A 25,969-nucleotide genomic window follows, 5' to 3' on the forward strand; every position below is an offset into this window, starting at 1 on the left:
GGTAAAGTGGCTCATCATCCACAACGGTACGTAAACTGTTTCTGAAATACCCAGCTGATATGTGATGTTTGTTTTTCTGTCTTTTTTACGCGGAGTTGGCGGCAGGTTCCTTGAGTGGGATGCTGTGGAGCGACTGCTGCGTATTTTTTTGTGCCTGTTTTGAGTCCCAGCTCTGATTTTGATTTTTCTCTCTCCTCTCCGCACAGACGTGACGTTTACCGTCAAACAACTGCGTTACAGTCGCTTTTTCTTTTCGCCTGCTTTCTGTTGCATAAGCTCATCCGAGCGTCCGACACCCGAGGACGAAACATTTACTTTTATGCGCAGTGTTTTTGATGGCGCGTCAGGGGAGACACGTCTGGGCGAAATTAGGGCATGAGACAGCATAAACTCGTTAATCAATCAGTCCTCTGAAATCTACCTTGACATAAGAGGAGGCATGTCAGGTTCAGTCAGGGGATTTGGGCAAGTCCTTTCTTTATCCAAAGTAACGGGATTAATGCAGCGGACAGTACAGTAGGTGCCTATTTAACCTGTTTTCTCTGTGGAAATAGACAGTAGATCAATAACAAATGTGTGCAAGCTTTTAGTAAAATGAAAGCATAGTTTTTCCAACGAAAAATGTTTTGGAAAACTTGCCAAAAGGTAAGAGGTTTGATGATGATGTAACAGATGAGATTGTCCCACAACTGCAAGGACACAGGTTTGATCCCCTAAAATGAGCCTCTTTCTGCCGAGTCACTGTGAGTCATATGGATGAGTCCAAGAGATACCTTACATGCAGGTGATGCAGATGAACCCAATGCCCCCTACAGACATGAGAAAGAAAAAAAGAAAAAAAAAAGAAGAAGAAAGCCCAGTTTCATTGTGTCATCGCTATGGTTTCCAGTTGGCATGCTGGTAACGTAATGGGGTGAAGTCAGTCTCCGGGCTGTGTTTTGGTCCAGAGGAGGACAAATGACCGTGCAGGTTCAGACTTGAGTGCGCATAGAGGGGATAGAGACTGTGTGTGTGTGTGGGTGAGGCTGAAGGGTGGGGGGGTATGTGTTTTCGTCGCGAAACAACCAGCCATCATCTGTACTCTAAAATAGAGAACTGTGTTTTGTGATGATTCATTCATGCCGAAGATGTTGCCATTGCAGTGAAACCATCCTCGTCTGTGAGTGTGTTAATGCGTTTGTGTGTGTGTGTGTGTGTGTGTGTGTGTGTGTGTGCTGGGGTGTCTGCGATAACGATTGATGCCAAGAAAAGCTGTTATTTTCGGTGTTAGTCAGTATTCGTCCCGTTTTATTGGGTTATCATCATGTAACAGGCTCTTCTTAGTTTCCTGTATTGGTTCCTTGGGACTGGATGTTTCCAGTGACTCAGCAAAGGTGGTTCGACCCAGCCACCGTGTGCGTATGTGTGTGTGTGTTTGTTTGTCACCAATCTAAACGAGTGTCTGTCTGCGTGCACGGTAATTTTGCTCTGAGATATAGACTCTGATTGTCTGCATGCATGGCCGTGCCTCCGTAATTACTCTGCATGCTAATCCGTACTTTAATTCTGGGGTAAAATTGAGCCATCAGCTCCGATAATCATGTGTCAGAAGAGATTTCCTCCTTTGATTTTCGTTGGTAAAGGATGCTGCGTATCAATCCACGACTTTGTTTGAAAGAAATGAATCCTCCACAGTAGAAAACTCAGTAATCATTTCGTTAAAGTGTGTCTCCTTCGTAGAGTCTCACTGTAAAGTTTGACCTCTGATAACTTGAAAGATGTTGTTGGAGCCGGGGTACTTTAACATTCTGCTTGAGTTAAACTTGGCCCAGTTGAAAGAGCTCTGCTGCTGTAAAAAGCTGTGTATGTATGTGTGTCGTGTTTGCCATGGAGCTAATGGGAACCTGGTTTTGTCCATATTTGTACTAAAGTAATACATGTCTGTGTTTATTTGAATTCATGCCAAAACTAATACCTCTTGGAAATTTCTTTAATACTTCCTAGAACAGAATTGGGGCCCTGAGGCATGCTGGGAATCTTTAGCACCGTTTCCTTTGCCAGGCTACAACAAAAGTTGATCCCGACTGTCTGGCCTGCCAGTGATTCAGCTGCTACCGGCTCGGCTAATGTTGCTGAGTCACTGTTTGACATTTAATGCTTCAAACTGACAAAAGGGCTGCAACTAATGATTATTCAATGATACTGATTATTCAGTTAGTTGTTTCTTCTATAAAATGTCAGAAAATGGTGAAAAATGTCGATCAGTGTTTCTCAAAGCCCAAGATGACATCTTCTGATGTTATTTGTCCACACTCCCAAAATATGCACTTTACTGTCATAGAGGAGTGAAAATATTTACATTTACGAAGCTCGAATCAGAAAATTATGACATATTTTCCTTTAAAAAATGACTCAAACTGATTCATCAATTAGTTCTTTGGTATGAAATGTAAAAAAAAACATCCTTAAATGAAAATATTCACATTGAAATCAGATCATTTTCTTACTTTTTTATTAAAAGATAACTCAAACTGATTAATCAATTACTAAAATAGCTGGCATTTCATTTAATGGTTGACAACTACTCTATTAATCGTTGCAACCCTAATTGTCGTGCAGCCAGTACATTGAAAAAGCAGCAAGGCAACTCGGTGAATCAGTGAATCAACAGTTGGTTGCAGTGAGGGTGCTGAGTCACTTTTGACATTTATTGCTTCCTATTGTCAAGAGGGCTGCAACCAAGGATCATTTTCATCTTCAATTAATCTGACGATTATTTTTCTCAATTACTTGATTAATTGTTTGTTGTGAAATGTCAGAAAATAGTGAAAAATGTCAGTGTTTCCCAAAGCTCAAGATGACGTCCTCCAATGGCTTGTTTTGTCCACAATGCAAAGATATTCATTTTACTGTTATAGAGGAGGAAAGAAACCAGAAAATATCCACTATCCGTCTTAAAGAAATACTCAAACCCATCCATTGATTATCAAAACAGCTCACGATAGTTGACAGTAGTTGATAAATCATACACTTGCTGCTCTAACTGTCAAGCAGCCGGTACATTAAAGCAACAAACCTAAAAACTACATGATTCAAATCCCCGGAGCAGTAACACCTTGTGCTGCTGAAGTACCACTGAGCAAGACGACACAGGAATAGCATGCAATTAGCCAGTGAATCCACAGTTAGTTGCTGTGAGAGTGCTGAGTCACTTTTTGACATTTGCTTCCTACAATGTCGTCCGCACATCCCACACTGACTCCACGTAAATGCAAGGTTTCTACATGAACTATAGAAAGCTCTGTGGGCTATAAAGAACCAAATCACAGTAGATGACTTGTCAAATAATAAAATGTCTTTCTATTTAGGCTTCCAGCAGTTGTACTAGTCTTTCATTACAAACCAGAAAGACGATCCCCCTGGGTTTCTTTGATGGAGGTTTCAAAAATCACGATGCAGGTTTATCAGATATGCCTGTAATAGCCCTGGAGGGAGTTTTATTTAGCTATAAACTTATTAACTATTTTAGACTCTCTGAAGCTTCAGACATTGACCGGTGTTCCAGTTAATCGAGCAGCTGTAGCAGAAAGGTTTGAGCAGGTTATAAACCAGATGATATAAATCTCAGTGGAGAAATGAAAACAAGTGAATGAGCTGTTTATGTTCTATCAATAAATTGCCACTGAGCAGAGCGTCACATTCTCATCCAGTACATCTGAGCTGCTGAGAGCAGGTATTGGTTGTTAATGAGTTACTCTGTTCGCTTGGAAGACTAAAACATGTCTGCTGATGTTTCTGGGAAAACAGAATGTAACATCTCTGTCTTCATTTTGAGGAATCACAGCAACACATTTAATAATGGTTACCTTTAAACAGATAAGGGTTTTGTCATATTAAGAAGGTGTTGTGATAATTGATCACATAGGGGCAGCTGTCTTGTCTCCTGCCCCCCTCGCTACCAGGAGGTCAGAGGTCAGGGTCAGCTGGAAAACAGCTGTCTCTGAGCTGGTTGTCTTTTTGCCCTTCAGCAGGGCAGGTGTTTGATGAAATGGAGGTCATCCAGGTGAAACATAGATTCTGCCTAGAGGCTCAAGTACAGACTAAGGCTGCAACTAATAATTAAAGCAGAATAATGATACTCTTTTACCTTAAACAGCTTCAAAATCATGTTGATGGTACAGTGTCTTGTAATAGGGTGAATGGTGTCTCTGTCACAGCCACTCCGCCCCCCTATCACTTCTTTCTGCACAATGTAACTTCAGTGAGAGGGTAGGACCACAGCGTTACTTACATGTTTACTTCAACATACAAGTTTTCAATGCATAACATTGTTATGAAGTAATGAGTTTTATTTGCAGTTAGCACCTACATTACATCTGACTAACTGTCACAGACCTGGGACCTTTATTTACGACAGTGATGCTGCACTCAAGAAACTGTGGAGGACGACAGATCACACAAAATGCCAATTTCTACATAGTGTTTCTTTAAACTGATGATTATTATTATTTTTTCTTTTTCAATTAACTGATCGATCATTTGGTATACCAACCCAATCACAAGAATAAGCAGTGTATGTTTCTGAAAACCATGTTAAACCTTAATATTCCTTCTTTACTTTAGGTCCAATTTTCAGTTTTATCTCATGGCAACGCTGTGCTTATGGTCTGGTCACCTCATGGTCAGGGTTAGGAAATGTTTTGGCTTACCTGGTTTTGTCGCCACAACACACAGCTGAATAATATGCAGACTTCTTATTAAAAATATCAAGTGGTGTCACGCTTATAAATGTCATTAAATGCCATTTCGTCCAGCTGTCATGCCACCGCCATCCCCTCCTCTTCCTGACATAACACTTTGCTCTTAAACGTGTAATGTGAACATGATACAACACGTTTTGTAGGAATGTTTATACTGTATGTATGACTTTTAAAAATGTTAATGTATCTGTGGTTTGCAGAAACATTATCCTGGGTACTGGGCTGTATCCATAGAATGTCAGAAAATTGTGAAACATTTTCAAAACAATGTCCTAAAGCCCAAAACACTCAGTTCATTATCACATACTGTACAACAAAGAAAAGCAACAACTTGTCATTATTTTCGTGTCAGTAGACACATCGTCTCAGCTCTAGTTCAGATTGTACCTGGAAACAAAGCATGTTCATTTATTCGGGACAACTGGCGGGTCCATCAGTCCGTCAGGTGATCAGACTTTATCCTTTAACTCTTTCACCATGAATTCAACCACATTGTTGCTTACCCCAGTTATCAAACATGCATAATTTGCCTCAACAGCAACAGACTGAGCTGCATGTTTTCAAATCACTCACTCTTAGCTACTCAGGAAGGTGCTTATTTGTTAAGCTGCAAGGATTTGGGATTTTGATGGAGACAATGAACCGCGCTCGCTCTCAGATTAGCTGCTGGCCGGCTTAACACTGCGGCAGGGAGCTGAGCGTCTGGGGAAACTGATCACATGATAGAGCAGACAGCTCATTTAGATGAAGTTCATTGATTGAAATCGTACTCATGGACACACACACACACAAACACACACCTCAATCCCATTTAATATCTCTAAACCACTTAACCACTGACCATTACAGAGCATCATGAAGCCTTTGTGGCTCTCCTGGGACCACTTGACTGAGCTCAAGGTGCAGACCACTGTGATCGTTGACATACTTCATTAGGTCGTCTTATTAAAGTATTAGCCGTCTTATGTCACTGGGTAAATGTTCGAATGGGGCCATTAGACGGCTTCCAATTAGTGACCAGCTTGATTATGTAAATGCAGTCGGATAGCAGAGCTTGAAATCGGCTTGAACCAGCTTCTCTTTCATACCAGCTAGACTTTGAGCGTTCCTCTCAGGTCAAGTCCTGTTTTTACTCTTTTCAGCGAGTTACAAAGTCCACTGATCGGGTAATGCAGCTTTTGGCTTTACTACTCCTGCTACCAACTCTTTTCTTCCCCACACCTGTCCCAAATCTACCAGCTGCCATTATCTGCTCTCCACAGGCCCTGCATGGTAGTGGACTTGTTAGAGAAGCAGACTTCTAGCAGGAGAGTTGTAGCTTTGATGCCAGCTCCCGTCAACAGTAACATGTTATTTTGAGGGGTTTGGGGGGGCAGACACTGAGCCCCTACCTGCTCAGTTCAGATAAGAGCATCAGCTGAATGCAGAAATGTAGTTCTGTAACACTGAGAGTGCATTGCATTGTTAGATCGACCGAGAAGACATTATACAGCCAAGCCAGGAAACTGGCACCATCATGCTGCTGGATCATTGCCTCGAGAAAACCTGTCTGGTGTAGTCTGGGTCCAAAATTAACTTTATTGGCTCATCCATCAGTCGCTGGCTAACTAAGATACCAACCAGATATTTTTAGTGTAGTTATATTTCATTAATATATACCAAATGTACCAGAGATAGTCTTTATATTTCTCTTATATTTTCTCACCGACATATCTTTTTATCCATTTTCAGTGCTGTATGCATGTAGATGAAGAAAGAAGATGAAGAGACGAGAGTAGATTTAATTCAGTATGTGCTCAGGATACTAATTTCTCTTGGACATACTTTTTCTACATTTTTGGTGGCCTCGCTCACAGATGCTGTGTGTTGCCTAATTGCCACGTTTCATTTAAAATTGAGCTAATTAACATTCAAACCGAGGAGAAACAGTAGCTTGAACATTAGCGCTCCAGACTAATGTATGAGTCAGCCAATCAGGATGTTTTTAGCCATGCTGTGGATTATAATGTCTGTCAGTCCACTGAATTGGCAACTATCAGATACGCTGCCATGAGTTTTTACAGACATTCATGTTTCCCACATGATTAATCTTAATGACTTTGGATTCATTGACTTATCCCTTAGTGACCCTATAGGGTTAATATGAACTGTAATAAGTTGGGTGATACCTCAACTTTTCATCTAGCACAGTCATCAAAATGTGTGTAATACTTTGATTTAAGACCAAATGCTGCAAAACTAAAGTCATCTCCATCAGCCTCAGCTGCTGTTCTCTTTGAGTTTAGTGCTAATTAGCTAATGGTAGCATGCTAACAAGCAAAACCAAGACGGTGAAACATGTGAAACATGATACCAGCTTAACATCATCATGTTAGCTCTGTGATTGTGAGCATGTTAGCATGCTGGCATTATCATTTATCTCAAAGTACTGCTCTGTAATATCCACCTTATTCCTAGCTCCCATCCTACCATGTGCAAATTTTCCTGTCACTTAACCGGAATGGGCATTTCCGTGGTAACAGGACGCTAATCCTCTTTCCTAGAGCGATTGGTATGGCGTATCATTCATCATGAAGATCTAGGTTAGCAACTGTATCATGTGAGTACTACTGACACTATTATTATTGCTTAGCACTCTTAGCTAAAGCCTTGAAAGTGCCAACAGTGTATCAGTTGTTTTGATACTTTGTTACTTGCGCTACCACCAGAGATATCACCCATAATCCAAAATCCATAATCCATAACTAATAGCTAGTGATTGTAGTTAGTCATCGTTGGACTTCTTTAGCAGATTTTATCATTTAGCTTTGTGGATGTTGATTATTTATTATTTGCTCAAGCTTTCCCAACTTTTTGTACACAGATAGGGTAAAAATAATGGCCTAAAATGATGTCAAATTTCATATAGTTTAATGAAAAATATATTTTTTTAAATATAGGTATATATATCCTTGATTTAACCAAGTAAAAGCCTCATTAAGATTAAAATCATCTTTTTTTAAGCATGACCTATAGCCAAGAGGGCAGCATAAACATTGTCACAAAAGTAGACACAATGCAAACATACTGTGCACATACAGTACACCTGTCGCACACTGCATGACTACACTACTCTACACTACTGTTGATGTATTCTGCATGTTTTAAATTAGGTTTAAGTTTTAAAATTAAGTTTCCTGATCGCTGGTATGTGATCACACAGTATATGAAAACAGTTTGTAAAAGCTGTAATGAAATGTTATTTAATTTGTATTAACAGTATTTATTAATATATTTGTTTTTCGGTCTTCATTTAAAGGGTTGGTGCAATCTAGACCTTTCCCTGCTATTGGGTCACTCCACCATAAGGAGCAGCTGCCCTGCCTAAAATATTTTTGGTTTCGATGGAGAGCTTTAGTGTCCCATTTTTTTCTGCTGTGTCAGAGGAGACACTGAGTACTGCACTGGTATTTTAGGGGGCATGAAAATTGCCATTAACATGCTGAACATCATTAGAAAACGCACTGGCTTACAGCCCAAAATATTGGTGCTGACTTTCATAAAGGCTCACTGACCAAACCCTTGCGAGGTGTACATTTCTTCGAGCAACAGCGTCTTGATGACTGCTGCGTAATTTGTCACAATACAGATCAATCCTGTTTCCTGGTGATGTATGATAAAGAAGTGCCAGTTACATAAATAAGAGCCAGGCACAAGTCGCCCGTCATGCTGCGTCAAACATAAATGTGTACATATGATATCTGTTTCCGTAAACCCTGGCCAGATTCAATGAGGTAAAGGACGAGTATAGAAAGAACAGGTACTGAGCCGAGAGTCTCGGGACCCGTCGACAACAATGGAGAGAAAAGAGGGGAGGTTCTGGCTCGGAGAATGCAGCAGTGAGCAGTCTTTGCAGTGTTTCGCACCTCCCTGTTTGCTCTGCTGCTTCAGCCAGCTCCCCCTGCTGCTGGAGTCTCTCTCTCTCTCTGTGTATGTGTGTGTGAGAGAGAGGGAGAGAGAGAGAGAGAGAATGTACAGATATGCAGAAAATAGCCATGCTGTGTTTGTATTATGTTTATGTAAAAAGACTGTTTCGACGCTAGTGTAGACCAATGCGGCGAAACCCCTCCGCCCCTCCCTCCGCTCCCTTAATACCTCCTGCTGAGATTAGAGTCCCCGTTTTTCTGAAGAAAATAGAGTCTCAAGGTGCAGAGTCTGTGTCTCTATTCAGTTTCTATCTCTGCTTCGTTCTGCTTGACCAGCTCTCTGTCTTTCTTTACAGGAGCGCTCCTTCTGTTGTTTTATTCCCAACGTAAAAAAAGAATATTCATTTGTTATTCTATATGTCTTACCGATGCAACGATGCGACCCACATCCCGTGGTGCTTGAACATGCTGCCACCAGCCAGTAGATCACAATCCGGGACACAGAGGGTTAAAACCCGAAGGTTTTTGCTCAGTTTGTCTCTTTTTCGTTCTACACCCTGGGGGCTATAGGACATAAATAGAGAGGGATAGATATATGACCTGAAACAGAAAAAGGAGCATCATTATGCAGCTTTTTTGAGCTAGAGAGCAGGAAGACTCAGTGAAAGCTGCAGAGATTGAAGAGTCCGAATGACAAAGCAAGAAAAAGAGAGAAAGGAAAAAATAAAGTGGGACATAGAGAGAAACGGAAGTTAGGACAGAGAGGAACGAGCAGAAAGACAGTCTGACTGTCTGACACACTGAACAAAGGCAGAATGACAGCGGGTGAGTCTGACAAATGGACGGACAGACAAACGGGACAGTACAAAGACAGTGTAGTCAGGCGATTCATGCGATTGATGCTGATGGCAGCCATATTGGGCCGGAGTGTGGAGCTGATGTCTCCACCATCAGAGGGGAAGAGCAGCAGTAAACATTGATCCCTCCGTCAGGAGTTGTTCCCAGGGGCCCAAACCTCCATCCCCCTCTGTCCACTCTGATCTGCTGACAGAGACGCCACAGTGCATCCAATGAGTCTGACACACCCACACTCTGAGGGGATGGACCGCAGCAAAGAGAGCAATGTATGGGCAGTCTGGATGTGAATTAATTATAATCCTGTTTTCAGATTCAGATTTTAGACATCTTAAACATACTACAAATAACTTTTAACTGGTTAAGCAGCGGCCTCAGTTTAATATTGATGCCCGTAAATCACCCCTAAATAAACAAATGAGACTTCAGCGAGACGTTTGGCTATTTCTGTGCCTGTCACTGCGTCGTGGATTAGCCAATTTTTCATGGTAGAGTGCTGAGGATGAATTTAGGGGAGAACAGAAGTGCTCTGTAGTCTAGTAGTATGGCACGAAAAAATAGCTTCTCTTTTTTCACCACTGACACTACAGTTATTAATAGTACACAGCCATAAATAGAAATATTGTCTTGTCATTGTTCCACATGTTTTTCCTTTGTGGTTTCTAGTTTTCCACAACTACACATCTAATGTTTTGTTTTGGTGTGCAGTCACAAAGACGTGGGAGGTGTAACTGTTTAATGCCAGGAGATAAATGTTATACCTTTGGTAAAACAGAAGGTGTTCACATATTCAAACCTCTGTGGGAAAGTGCAACAAGAACATGTTGTTATCACTGTTGCTTTTTTCACTCGAACCTCATTCTGGTAAATGTTGGAAAATGCAAACGAAAGCATCATGATTCAGGCTGAAAGGAAGTGAGGTCATCAAAAAAGTATTTTTAAAACATTTCTTCACAAAATCTCTCCTGTGATAAACCAGGAGTTTGAACTTGTTTCCTCAGCTCTTGACTGAATATTTCACTGCCTTCCTTTTATGAGTGTATATATAAGTAGTGTGTATGCATTAAACAAAACATGAACAAGAAACTGTGTGTGTGTGTGTGTGTGTGTGTGTGTGTGTGTGTGTGTGTGTGTGTGTGTGTGTGTGTGTGTGTGGGTGTGTGTGAAAAAAAATATAGGAGCTTAACCCAAGGACCTGTATCTTGCTGAACATAGCAGCTTTTAATGTGCTCTGCAACCAGGGGATGCAAATGAGGAGGGAGACGATAACTAATGAGGAGCCGGTGTCCGTGGTCACATGTCCTTCAGTTAACCCTGTTGTAATATGAAGTAAATTCTCCTTTGAAGTCCTACAATTATTAACTTTCTTAATGAAAAGTCTTATGATGCTTAAGCCTTCATTAACATGTTTTGTCAGAGTAGGGGTTGAATTTTCAGATATTAAATACCTAATTTTGCAGTTTTAAATCCTCAAATCCCCCTGCAGACTTTTAAACCTGCAAACAGAACAGCAGATTGAAAAACATCCTCCACGCCAAGCTGGAATACTCCTGAAATAAGCCTGTGTGTGTTGATCCAAATCTACGAGTCGCTGAGCCCAGAAAGAAACTGGAACACACAGCTTTTTTTTTTCTTTTATTATAACTTTGAATTGAATGCCGCCAATGAATAATAGTGAAAGCAGAAGCTGAGTGCTCCAGTTTTCTTTTGAGCTCGACAAGTCAGAGATTTGGATCTTTGCTGGCTTGTCCTTCTCTGAGAGCCTCAACAGCAAGATACAGTTTAATCGCAGTATAGTTATTCAGTTAGAGGAGCTTCTGTATTTGTTAGACTGGATCAGCAAACAAGTCATCCTCCAGCCAAAGCCACGCATCTATGAGGCTGTTGTTTCTGATAAGCCCTTATTACCAAGCGACCAGCCAGTAACTTGAATCTGCACGCTGGCGGCTTTAAAACCACCTTAAGCTGAGAGTAAATCCCCAAAGGCCGATGCCTCTCACCCAGGAGCTGCTGCAGGAAAAGCTCCAAACAAATAACATACTATCTGCAGCCAATTTAACAGCCTGTGACTTCTGAATTGCATCTTTTCTCACCTCAACATTCCCATTTTCTCCTCTCAAGCTCTCTCTTGGGTTGTCTCCTCTGTCAGGGAAGGAAAGCTTCTTCTCTCCCTCCTTCATCCCTTCGGGTCTTCCCACCTTGACGGATTGAATATCTTGTCATTGTGCGAGGGAAGGTCACACCGACACTTATTTTTCATAACTGTCGTCTCCCTCGCTTGTATGTGTCTGACCCAGAGACCCTGTCTTGTGTCCGTCACCATGATGGATGAGACATCCGCGTTCGTCAACGTATTGCTGACGACCAGTTTATAATGATTGTAGCTCTCTCCTGACAGAGCAAGACCTCAGCGATGAAAATGAGGAATGTTCTTTTTAAGAAAGGCGTATGTGTACGTGTGTGTGTTGGAGTGGAGGTGGGGGCGATGCAGCATATATTTATGTCAGTGATACAAGTGAAGAATAAGCTGTCAGAACGTCAACTTATTTCTGCTTTGAGACAACAATGTGAGGGAATTTTCTCTAGTGTACATGCTTCATGTGGCGTGGGTCTCACTCTGGGTTGTGTGTGTATTCTTTAAACACTTTGAAGCAAGACACCACAGATGACATCAGCATAACTTACCCTCAATTGTAAAGAAAGAAAGCATTCACACAGTCTAACTTTCATAAAGGAAACTTCAAGAATGAAAAGAAGAGTGCATACCTGAGCAACATTCTCATTTAAAGAATAAACAAGAAAATGCTGTAAATGCCTGTAAAATGCTCCATGTCAGCCACCATCAAGCACCACCACCAAGGTAAATCAACCTCACATTTATAGCAAAAACAGGAATGAAACGGGGGAAAAGCTTAGAACCAAAAGTGAAATTAAGTGAAAATGTGAAATGTAAGCAAAGTAGGAAATATGACACTGGAGGTGATCAAATGTCCCCTGCAAAATCTCTGTGATGACCTAAAATGTATTTTTATGTATATACTTGCAGACAACAATGGGGAAAGAAGGGTGCTTTGTTTGTACCTTGTGTGTTAAAATGTGTTACCAAAGTCACCGCTAGCGAGGAAACACTAGATACTGGATGTAACTCCAGTTTTATGAGTACATGTTAGGCCCTCTAACAGCATGTTATCCAGTGAAAATAAAGCAGCACGCTATTTTTGATATGCTAAAGCACTTATCACGGTATTGACTGTGTTGTAAAATCCATGTCGTAGAATAGATATCTAGTATAATAGAGTATCACACACAAGCTCACGTAGGACAGATAACGGCAACATCACGGTCTGAATGTGACTTCTTGTTCTAGATACAGCCTGAACACAAAAGGCCCATTACTGCGGGTATTTATACTGTTAGACAGCGGGGGGAAATGTTTGTGGTGGCCTGAAAAAGATGGTCTGACACATTTTAGTGTGATGTTTTGGCAGCATGTACTGCACTGTAGTGTGTGTGTGTGTGTGTGTGTGTTGTTTGAACTGCTTTCAGTGTCTCTTTAGGCCTTTAGACAGCGGGAGGAGTACGGGGGGTAAAAGCAGTGATGTCATTGCTGGCAACGCTGTGGACCGGACTCGAAGAGACAGCGACACTTTGCCAATATTCTCCCGCTGCCCTTTTCTAGTGGCAGCTCTAACTGCATTTTCATGCTCCTCCTCACTCTCAGGGTGGTCAGTCAGCCTGTCTGTCTGTTTGTTCCTCTCACTATCGTTCTGATTATATTCTCTTCTACTCCCATAAAGTTCATCATGAAACTGGTTGACTGGAGTGCTTTAAGTATACGTACTTGTCAACATTCATGAGAGTTTCATCAGTTAATCCTAATCTGGTTCTATGCAGGTCTGTTTGTGTAAACTAAACTACGTCACAATCATTGATCATTAATTACCAATGCATATGTCGATATACTGTCACTTAAGGGTGCAGTATTTAAGAATTGTCTAATTCATACTCAAAACAAACAAGGGGCAGCATATCATCAGAGGAACTGCTAACTGTTGCTGCTGTGAACTGGTTAATATGATTAGCCGTGAATGTAGTGGTCTAGCTGTTTAGCATGCTAACTTTGCATCATAATACATAGACATCTTAATGTCAAAGCAGTAATTTTCACTAGGGCTGGACCCAAATATTCAACTATTAGGACATTCGATGTTGGATTTGATTACATTTTGTTTGTTTGTTTGCTAGTAGTACAGTATGTACTGAAGAGGGAATTTTATAGTTGAAAAATAAACTTGTCAGTGCTCTCTGGTAGAGGAATGATGACCTCCAAAAATATTTTTGGTATCTCTGTACTGACTTTTCTCTATCTTTAAACCTTTCCTTGAAAGCATCAGCCAATAATCTGCTCAAGAATATAGTCGTATTTTTAAAATCTTAACGTCTGCAACTCACTGTAAGTCCAAAACTATTCGTGTCAGACTTTGGTGCTCAAGTGAATGCATGTGTGTGCAGGTGCCAGTGTGAGTGAGTGTGTGTGGATGTGAGTAGGGCATCACCATGGCAGTCTGCAGCAACAAAGACTGAATGATAGACTTGCAAAAGGAGCTCAGAGGCCCTTCAAGGAGCGCACGAAAAGGAGGAGATTGGAATGGCTGGTAGTATGGGAGCTGAATTAGCTCTGAGTAAAAAGGCCTCAAATACTGCTGGTACGTACATACTGAAACTCCAAAGAGCTCCGACTCTTTCATCAATACATCCCTGCCCTCTATATTATCCTTTTCTTCCTATTGATTTCTTTTATTGTGTCAGACGTGATGATGGTGAGCTAACACTTCAGCCCCGTGTTGAATCAGGTGAAAAGTTCCCCCTGAGTTAGTGAAGCACGGCTACTAACTTCAGTCAGTTGGCTCATAGTCCTTTTTCTCTCGTCTGCTCATTCTATGGTAATGACTCATGCACTGAGTGATAATGAGTGGGAGCTATTTTCGAACCCAATTTTAAGTAGCGGAGACAATGTTTTGAGACTTTAACAACGTTTAATCATTATCATCTTATTACATTTAATGTTAACAGGGACATTGTACATTTTTGTATATTTTTGTTTGTTGTATCTCTAATTTCAGTTATTGAATTTTGAATTTCTCAGGTACAGATAAACATGATTAAAACTAAACTAATAAGCTGAAAATTTGACACATTTTAAGGGTGAACTGCTGGAAAACATCAGCTTAAAGTAAGATTTTAAATGCAGGACTTACACTTGTAAATTAATGTCTTTACAGTGTAGAGTTATCACATTTACTCAAGTAAAATATCTGAATACAAATATAGTTGAGCCTAATTTGCATCTTTACATATAACAGATTTTTGTTGAATGTTTTCAAATGTGCTCTACATTCAAAGTGCTTGTTTAAGGTGCAGATTCAAGCAAGCCAGTCATACTTGCCACCGTGCTTGGCTGAGCACATTGATAATGGACAATTTATCAGCAAAAGGATTAGCGGTGAGAAAACTCACCACTGATGGTTCTGTGTTTATATTTAACCTCCGACGGGAGAGACTGAAGTTATTTTCTGAAGACAAGATAAACTTTAACAGATCCCTGTGGGGGAATGTAGAAGGATTTGCAGAGCTTTGGGCATGTAGTCACTCATTACACCAACATTGTATTCCTGACTCTACAAGAAGCTACTGTAAAGGACTTATTGCATTGAACATCAGAGTTAGATGGAATCAGTTGTGTTGAGTATCTCTGACTCCACTTACATCTTACATCTGAAATGTGTTTCTCTCAGTATGTCCAGACTTTTCAGCTTCTTTGTCTATTGTAGTACTGCAGTCAAACACGTACATACACTACTCATTATATAGGGAAATGATAATTAGTCAACCAAAGACTCGTTTCTTAAACCATGCAGTTATATACAGGGCTTCTGTAGAGTGGAATAACAAAACTTAATGACTAAAAAATGTTTATGCATTTAAAACAAACTATTTCTGACAGCTTTTATTGTTTTAGTAATGCAGTTTTTCCTTAACTAAAGAAACCTTTTTAAGGAATTCTGTGCTATAAGCTTAAGTAAGTTCCTCAGCTAAGGAGAATTTAAGCCTTAAGTGTCAACCTCAGTATTTTGTGCTTTTGTGCTTTTCATTTGGACTTTACTTCTTTGATTATATTTATGTTTTATTTCAACATTTTTAATCCCAAGGAAGAAACTTTGAGGTGGTAGTGAACAGGTTTTGGACATTAGCCACAGTTCATTTGATTCGATCAGTACAGCCCCGGATACATATGTTTTTGTTTTTTTTCTTTTCCTAGAAAGGCTAAGTGTTTCTGGCGTTGAGGCCTTAACTGGCTTAGCAGCCAAATGATTCAATGCTGCCAAATCACAGGACCAGGATTAGCATCAGGAATAAGACTCTGGCTTCCTGTTGCTGGTGTGAACCAAAGACACGGATTGTGGTTCAAGGAGCGAGTTTCTACCCTGATGGTTTCGTTTTAAAATGTTTGATAAAATTGGGACTGATTTCATCATTTTGGAAAGAGAAATAAAATCATCTTGGCGAGGGTTGATTGTAGTCACTGAGGCAGTAATAATTATGTATTAAAATACAGTAAACAGATAAGAGAATTAAATGTCTACCAGTAATTAATCAGTGTGCCTATTTTAATTCATACGCAACTTAATATTATAACTGTTCACAGAGCAGCAAAAACATGAATAATTTGTCATATTTTAGTTACTGCACCTGTATTTCAATACTCTGCACTGCAGACTCCAGCAGTGACTCAGCAGCCACTTGAAGCCTTTCGACACAAACAAATGCTCGGACTTGTAGTTTTGATGTATGGCTTTACTGGTGGGTGGAGACGCGGTGCTGAAATGAGCATGGAGACAGCCGGGTCTGTATCGGCTTCTTTAATTTTCCAACCCACTTCACACAACTTCATCTCTGAGCTCAGACAATAGTGCTGAGGGAAGGAATGAGCCCACATTAGGCAAATGAGATTAAGAACAGGGTAATAACTTTTTGATGTTGTTCATGTGCATCTTCATTTATTTGTCTGGATTGTATTGTCTCTATATTTCCCATTTCCACTCTTTGGCATTCAGTTTTATACATTCATTACCTTTCAGCTTATTGTCATGGTCGTCTCTATTGTGGTCCCACAAGAGAGAGGTTGTATGTTGGCGCTTCATTCACTGATGGAACCAATCATGCAAAAATGTATTCTCTTCACTGATTGGTGTTTGAACCTCAGTTATTTCTATAAATTGTCATTTCAGCTGTTTTGATTACGTTCATGATGGCTTCTGGCTGAAACTCTTTTGCCCTCAGTTTATCTGTGACTGCCGGTATTCCGTTTTTTTTGTTTTGGACCTGGTAGGTAAACCTGTTCACGGATAGTCTTTGGCAAAGGATGTGACCACTCCATTGATCTATCTCTACCTGTCCTCTGAATTTTGATTCTTCCCAGATAGTCTGCATTTCCATATCAGTGTTTTTTGCGTCCAATTGTGGACCACAGCATCGTCTCTATGCTGTGGTCTCAGTCAATGTCCAATCTGACTGACTAAATGTCACAAGTAATAGTCTATGAACACGTAATAATTGGAATCTGCAAAGTAACTAGAAACTGAAGGTATCAATAAATGTTGTGGAGAGGAAGTAGAAAGTAGTGCAAAGTGGAAATAATCAAGTAAAGTACCTCAAATCTGAACTAGATTAGACTAGACTTAGTAAGTAACAGTTATCGGTCTCCTTGATTACTTATAATTGTTATCGTATCAGCCCTAATAAAACATACTGGTCGATCCCTACAGTCGATGCTGTGACTGGAGAGAAAGAGAAACAGACGAAAACCAGAGTTACTGATTCACTGGTGTAGAGCTCCCCAGGTGATGTTACACACCTCTGCAGACTTCCCCTCAGGGTCTATCTTGTCTGAGTACCAGCAGAGATCTTAAAGGTTGGAAATGTTTTCTGGAAGGTGTTAAATCCTCGAGACTTGCAAACTTCACTCTTCCCTCAGGTCAATAAAACATTTCTGTGGCCGTGGCTCAGGAGGTGGAGCAGGTTGTCCAGTAATCACAGGGTCGATTCCCGGCTTGTCCTTGAGTCAAAGTGTCCTTGAGCGGGACACTGAACCCTGAGGTGTTCAAACAATATGTAAAGCGCTGTGACCATTATTTACCAGGAATTTATACTTTTTTTTTGTTGAATCATTAAGGAGAAGGTGGAAAGTATGTCATCATTCTTCCATGTCATAGTAATACATTTACTGCCAGCAACTGAGGCTATTTTCATAGATCATTCTGTATTCTTATGTCCAAAGGTGCTACTGATGTGTCCCTGTGGAAGAAAAAGTCTGCCAAGGAAGTTATCTTAACTTCTATGATATACCCGTTTCTTTAATCAACTAATCATCTTAGCTGTCGACTCCAGCCGTCAATCAACTCTCCTTTGAAGTGGTTGAGGCTAGAAATTTGCATTACAACAACACTGAAAGCTTTGACCTTGTGTGTGCTGATGTGCGCGGCTTTACAACAAAATACCGTTTACATTCAAGCTTTAGGACAGGATGTTTGCTGTCTGACTGGCGTTACATTAGAGTTATGACTTTAACATTTGAAAGAGGAGCTGTCCTCGGTACTGAATCTTTTTCAGCTTTGTGTTGGATTTTCTGATATACTGGCATTTTGCTCAATCTAAGCTCTGAAACACTGATCTTGAGTTTGATTTTAAAGTTTGAATATAACAACTTACCGTAATTTTAGCAAAAATCACCTCATCTGCAAACCACGATGTTGTAGAATCTGTCTTCCTCGAAGCAGCTACTACTTTATATGCTTTACCTTCTGTCTTTAAATTCCTTGAACCCTCTCACCATCCCTGCTGCCACTGTAAATGTGGAACATGCTATCTGGAGCAGTGCAGTGGCTGGGCCTCGGACGATCAGTGCTCCGTTTTAGTCGCCTTTAAACAGAGCGTTCTCGTTTGGGGAGTTCAGACGTGGGTATTTATAACAAGCGGGTCAGCTGAGGAAGAGCCGGAATGAGCAGAAACACTGAGTTCTGTCTGACAAATGACCTTCCTTCCTCTGGGCCGCGCAGTTATGAACAGAGTCACGCAAGGACCGAGAGGGAGTGAAGAGTTCACTTCCCAAGATCCTTAAGTCAACCTACAGAAGCGGGCCACATGACATCCAGCGTCTGCTCTGCCACCAAAGTTATTTTTGTCAAGAAAATGGATCGTTGCAGATGTGTGATCTCAGTTAACACAGACACCCCTGCTGGGTTACACAGTACCACATGTTTCTTCGGACTTACACCCTTATTGGGGAAATTAGTTTGTAACATGGCATGGCGTACATCTATAAATAAAGATATAAAATCTATAAATAAACATGACACAATGTCAGACTGGCCAAAAAAAGCATTTAATGATGTTTTCCCTATCCTTCAAGCACCTGAAACTTTTAGTCCCAGGACCTACTTTTCATGGAACTGAAAGGTTGACCCAGGTCCTGGAAGTGTAAACACACTCAGTTCCTCCAAAGAATACTTGTCTCCTGAAAAAGTTCCTAAACAAAACTATAGAGCCCATCTGTGTCAAAGATCCATCTGTCTACATACTGCATGTCACTTCTGAAGTGAGAAGAAATTGCTGCACAGAAATTACAGGTATGTTTGAGTCATTTTAATTATTACATTTTGTCCTCTAGATAACACTTAGAACAACTCTTAGTACACATCTTGGTCTAAATACTCTAATAACCCAATTTAAGCGATCTTTATCAAAACTGTTTGTTTATGACTTACTGTAAGCCCCGGTGACAGACGTGCTGCTCAGTTGAGAAGCAGTGGCACTCAGTGGATTTCCTGGTATTTAAACGCACAGTATGTAACTTCTGCTGTAAGCGGAGTCTTAACAAAATAAAAGACATAAGTCTTGTTCGAAGAATTGCTTCCTCGCTATCTGACCTACCGTCTGATGTTTACCCAAAAACATTGTTTAAAATAAATGTATATAGCCCAATGGCCAGGATAAATATTAGCTAAGTAAACCACTGATGAGTAAAAGCCTTACATTGCAACATAACGTTTGTTTAGGTACAATTTTCTTTTTCTGTCTTGTGACAACTCTGTGCTTACGCTCTGGTTAGATTTAGGCACAAAAACAACTTGGTTATGGTTACGTAAACATCATGTTTGGCTTAAAATACCTGATTTGGTCGCCACAAACATGTCTGGAAATATCCAGTTTTTATTTAGATTAATAGACTCACAAACACTTGCTTATTTTCCTTTATTGGGAAAGAAGTACAATTCTAAATGTTAAGTATCTAGTTTTAATCCCTTTTTGTTTTCTCTTGTTGTGGACTGAGTGAACTGCAGAAATGTGTCACGATTATATGCTAATGATATTCACCGCTTTGATGTTCACAATCACAGCCATATTTACTGAGCAACAGAAGCAGCTGATATGATAAGAAGTGACGAGTACTTGATTCAGCTGACAAAGACAGCAAGGAGGCAGTAAACCCTGTGCAGAAATGCGAGGTATTTTAAACAGTCTTAGTAGAAATCATTTTCGGTGTGAGACTGAAATTCTCAAAATGCCTTTGGCTGAAAGTCACTTTCTGTGAAAGGATGATGCCTCCTCTCTGTCTGGGATGCCAGTAAAGGAAAGCCACGGGGATGAATAGATGAGGGCAACTTGGCTGAACATCGCACTCTTCAAAAGGACTGTTTAAACAAACACATTTAAGCTGAGGAACAGACGCTGGCCTGCCTGAGGAGGCTTTAGCTTTGCACTGTTTGTATCTCCGTGGATGCAGTGAGACCCTCAGGGCTGACTCGCATCTTTGGGTTGTAATTTCCAGTAACAGTCGTGTTATTTCTTACAGCTTTAAGAGCACAGGGATGGAGACTGGTTTGATGGTCGAAATTTGTCATGAATACCACACAGTTTTCTTCGTGTTAGTTGCAGTAGACATTAAAATACCTCAAAATGTCCTTGAAATTTGCCTGGAACTAAAAATTTTATTTTATCTTTTTTTAAGAACTTTTCTTCGAGTAGATGCATAAATGTGTCATGGATTCCAGCCCTGAGGATACAGGCATGAAAAAGGCTAACATGGAGGTGTGGAGGACTTCGTAGGAGGTGGAGATGTGTTTAATCAAGGCGTGTCTGACGCACTGCAGTGATAAGTCCATTGATTCCCACCTTGACTCAAGTCATTGAAAAATCCATCAGTCTTCTCCGTTTGACAGCTTTTTTTAGGCTGAGCACATTTATCATTTTTGTAAGTGAGAAGCTTGTTCACAAAACTGACATCTGTCATTGCCACACAAAGATAGATATTAATAAACATTAGTAAGAGTGTGGTTGTGTTAGCTTATTGAATAAATTAGTTAGACAAAGAACTGTTTTCCCCTCTCCTCTCTTGACATATGCACCGCCGTAGTTCCTACATAGTCCCACCTCCTCCAGAAGTAAATAAACTTGGATCCTGTTGTGTTAACACATACTACACAAGCCTTATGGTATTCATCTTTAAATAAAAAATCTGAAATTTTATTCCCTTCATATCAAAGTTAGAAATTCCAGTGTCACGACAACGCTAGTTTGTGGTGACAAACAGCAGGTATTTTAAGCAAAAACATTATCTTTTCCTAACTCAAACCAAGTGTTTTTTGTGCCTATCCAGACCAGAACATAAGCACAGCGTTGTCACAAGACAAATTCAAAAACTGAACATAAAAAAATTTTTAAGTTTTCAACATATCCATGGTCTGTAGAAATGTACATTGTCAACATAATTCTGGCGAATGAGTTGTAAATTCGGAAACCTTAAGTACGTTTAAGTTGATGTCATTAAAATGCTTCTTAACAGGATGTTTCACTACATCAGTTAAATGAAACACACACCAACATAACATATGTATTACTGAAAAGTAACACAAAATTCAGGCTGTGATAAAACAACACACCCACATCTGACAATGACCCAACTTTGTATATAACACTGTCATCCTTGCCCAAAGTTCCAGTAAAAAGTAGGAGTGATGACTAACTCCTTCACGCCTAAAATCCTCTGTTGACTTCTCAGTTTACATATCATCACTGATATTCTCTCACAAACAGCAGTCTGTCTCAGCAGCAGTAATAAGAAGGTCTTATTTAGGAGTGCAGGTCAAAAGAGAGACACCTCCGAGGAAGGCGTGGATCATGTCGCACAAACTAATGACATGCTATGATTAAATGTCACTTCAGGTTGGGTGAAAACCATCAGTATGAGCTGTTTGAGTGGCAAAGATGAATAGTGTGGATTTTTGGTGAATGATTTTTTTACTATTTATTTCAGCGTGACTGTGGCAGCATGGATTCTGCTCAGCCACTCTGATGCACCTCCGTGACTCTGGATTTGGCGATGTTGTGTGTCGTGCTGCCAGTGACACAAAAAACTCTTTGAAATCTGGTATGAGCACCCAGAGCGTCCTGACTGAGATGCATTTGTGGAAATCCAGTTTGATTTGCAATTTCAACCATCTCCAGATATGGTTTGGATGCAATATGTCTTTCTTTGCTGTCCAGACTCTTATGAATAGCATCATAAGTGTTGCCTTCGCTAAAATCTTCCCATTCAGGCAGGTTTCTGCCAGTTGAGCCCGAAAACCTCAACTCATCAGGTTCGCAGCGTGTGAGTTGGAGAATCTGGTGCTGTTGACACGTCAGGGTTCAGTATTATAACTGCTGTACCGATGAAGACGTCGTAAGGGCTGCAACTCACAATTATGTATTGTTGATTAATCTGCAGACTAGTTTCTGATTATTATTTATATACCACCTTTCAAACAAATCAGAAGTGCTTTACAAGTGATTGAAAAAAAAACTAAGAAAACTAAAATGGATTTAGAATCTAATAACCCCCAAGACAGCAATACAATGTGAGTACTGTAGTTACAATAATAAAAGATAAAGAAAAAAATATTATGCACGCAATATAAATGAAATGATAGAATACTACACACGAAAACTGAATAAAAAATGTTAATCAAATATAATAATGATAATTGTAATCAAGAACATCGTGATAAAAATCAAAAAATAAATATGGCTGCAATTATTTTTATTATCAATGAATGGTGCCTTTTATATTCACTATTAATTGATTAATCACTGAGGCTATATCATCGTTATTTCCCGGAGCTCAGAGTTAGTCTATTAATTGTTGAACTAACAGTCTGTAACCCAAAGACTCTTCATTTACTGTCATAAATGACAAAGAAAAACAGCAAATCCAAATTTAAGAATCCGGAACCAAAACATTTTTGACATTTTTGCATGAAAAATGAAATTTTTTATCAAAAATAGTTGATGAGAAATAACTGCACGGTTAATCAACTAATCACTGAAGCTCTAGAATTTGTATGATTTCAAAAAATAGCTTAAATAATACATTAAATACCTTTTATTTGCAAAACATCATGAAAAACAGTGCTCTTTTCCTGAGTTACAGACCAAAAGCCAGAAGCTGAGTTTTACAGAAGCTTTTGAACTCTCTGTGCACCAATGTCACCTCCACAGAATCCCGTCCATTAGCTGTGTTTGGGAGCGAAAGTGAATCTGATCTGAGAGTCCTGTAGCCTTCAGTGGCAGTGACAGTCCTCTCAGACGCTCTGCATTGTTGATGCTCTCTGACCGCCCCGGGGGGAAAACAGCAGCGTTTCAGACTGACTTAGAGCATCTTTGTTGTTGTAGTATCATGTTGTACCAGTCTGCAGTGTCAGCGAGCAGTCACCCTGCAGGCAGCCATCAGCAGCAGCGGCTAATGCAGTCTCTTCTACTCTGTTTCACCTGAGAAAAGCACATCAGGAGGTCAAAGGGACACGCTGCCTCACTGGGCTTCATTCTTCTCGGAGCGGATTTACATTGCATAGGTTTGGCGCAGGTGTCTGCAGCGTCTGTATCTTTGCATTAGTATTGCGTGTTGCTCTCGCTGGAAGTATCAAAGCAAACTTGCAAATCATCGCTCACCCTCGCAGCTTAGTCATCGTGCTGTGAAACCGGACGCGTCTGTGGGCAGATCTGCTGAAGTGTTAGAACTCCTCCTGACTGCTGCACCAGCAGGTTCATCTGTACAGTGAAGGGTATCATCGTTCTCCATCCATCAACAAAACCCTTCAATCACCCGTCTTCACTCGCTCCATGCAGGGGTCAGCTCAGTGAAAGTCATTGTTTTCTGTCAGACATCAGTGACGGTCACTGCAGTGTGTCTGCAGGGGGGAAATATGGCCGTCAGTATGTCATTAAAACATTAAAAGAGGGAGCCACGTCATCTAGTTTGCATCAGTGATGCTCTCTGAATGTCCCTTTATATAACATCAATTTTATTTAATTTTTTAAAATTTCTTTCATCAATTTTCATCAGATTTCTCCATTTGTTGAGCTTGAGTTTCTCTCTTGAGTCGTGTCAAATCAATCTGCAATCTGTTTTTTAACATCTCTGGAACAAAGTAGGTTTTTTACTGTGGCAGTACTGTCGGCTCAAACCTTCTGTTTCTGATTTACTGTGATATTCGTCTCATTGTCTGTTCAGCCAGTTATTGCTGCTCAAACCCACGAGCCGAGGCAATTTATCTATCTGCTGTAGCACCTTTGATACACCGGCATTTCAGTGATACACAGTTTGTACAGAATAATGTAAACAGTTTAGAAAGTAACTTTATAGTTCAAACATTGAAATGAATCAATAGATCAAAAGTGGCAAATCAAAGACAAGATGAGACAAATGAATTTGTACTATAGAGCAAATTTCAACAAGGTCATTTAATTGCTTTACGTAGGACATAAACAGGTGTTTGAAACAAAGCAAATCAATATGATTTTAAAACTACTTGAATAAAGTAGAAGGAATTAAGAACAGATAGAAAGATTAAGAGCAGTAAAAAGAATAAAGGATAAAAAATAGATTAAAATTAAACAGAAGGACAGAAGAGGAAAAAAAAGGTAAAAGACATCATGAGAGGAATTAAAAACAGATAAATAGACTAAGAGCAGTAAAAGGAATAAAAAGATAGAAAGATGAAAACTCTGTTTTCATGTCAGTGGTTAAAACAATTTACTAACGGAAAACAGTCCAACATATTTCATATATTATTAATGATGAACCAATAATCGATTGTTAAGGCAGCTGACTATCAATTAAAGAAACTGCTAAAGAAATTCCCATGAGCTTCTTCTGTACTTTGTCTTCAGTACCAAACAGGAACTGTTAGTATATTCACACACCAACGTGTTGTATATGTATTCTATTTAAAACACCGTTGTTGCGACTGGAAATCCTAAATACAGTTGCTGTAGGGATTAAGTTTCCAAGAAGAGCTACCAGAACAGCCAACTAAAAGTTTTCCTAATCTCTACGAGGAGATAAATCTTCTGACATTTCTTTATAAGAAAATGTCACGGAGGACTATTTTCTAGATAAGAGGAAAATGTGTTTGAATATAAATCGATTTAATTCAGCTCGTTTTTTTTCATGATATTAATTCCATTTTGTTCAATGAAAAATAAGAAAGCATACAATACAATCATCAGCTGAAGGCAGATAATATGGCTGTGATTAACATCTGTAATATAACAGCCTCTTTACTGGGTGCTTCTTCCTCTGACTCACAGATGGTCTGGACTCATAATTACCACGCTGATTACCTTATTGACTTAAAAGCTGAACCATTTCTTTACTGTGTGAAATTACTTTTCTTATCAATCTCTTTGAATCTTAACGGTTGTAACTCTTCATAATTTCATAATGTCTCAGTCCTTCATACAGTTTCTGAAGCTAAAAATGATTTACATCAGTGTTTTGTTGACAGCCCAGATCCTAAAAAGACAACGAAAAACCGCAAACTCATGGGATGCACTAAAGATCCCGCTGGATGTTGGAGTCAGTGAGAGCGCACTATTATTAGAGCTGTCTAATATTAGAGCCTGCATCTGTGCTGAAACAAAGGGGAATTAAAAGCTTAGCATCACCTCTGAGAAGAATTAAGCCCTGATGCATAATAATGATGAATATGCATCAGGATGTATGGAAATGTGCTCAGCAGTGTAGTGCATTTTGCAGTTGCCTTTGGTTTTGTATGCAGATTTTCACGCCTTAGTGCTTTTACTCACAGAATTGTTTCGTCTTTTAATATTTCTGGCCTGCAATGTAAAAATCAGACTCCTTTTGATCACACTGCGAGTAGCATATATTTCTGTCTCTAGCCAGGGGTCAAGTAATAGGAAAGCATGACATCAGATTTAGTAGTAAAAATGGTAAATATTGGTCTCAACCATTGTGTTTTGTGCTCATGGCATTCATTTTAAACTTCGCCCAACAGACATCAGTGACCCATTTCTTCTTCCAACTTTTGTTCTTGCCTTGATGCACAAGTGGGTTGCCTGTCTTTGTGTAGT

General features: G+C 39.9%; 1 protein-coding gene across 1 annotated transcript in view; it reads left to right on the forward strand.

Moving 5' to 3' along the window:
• Positions 1-25,969, forward strand: part of map1ab (microtubule-associated protein 1Ab) — a 76,871-nt gene that overhangs the window by 32,415 nt on the left and 18,487 nt on the right. The window lies entirely within an intron of this gene.

This window comes from Pagrus pagrus, assembly GCF_965226575.1.
Source record: "Pagrus pagrus genome assembly, chromosome: 10".
Taxonomy (NCBI): Eukaryota; Metazoa; Chordata; class Actinopteri; order Spariformes; family Sparidae; genus Pagrus; species Pagrus pagrus.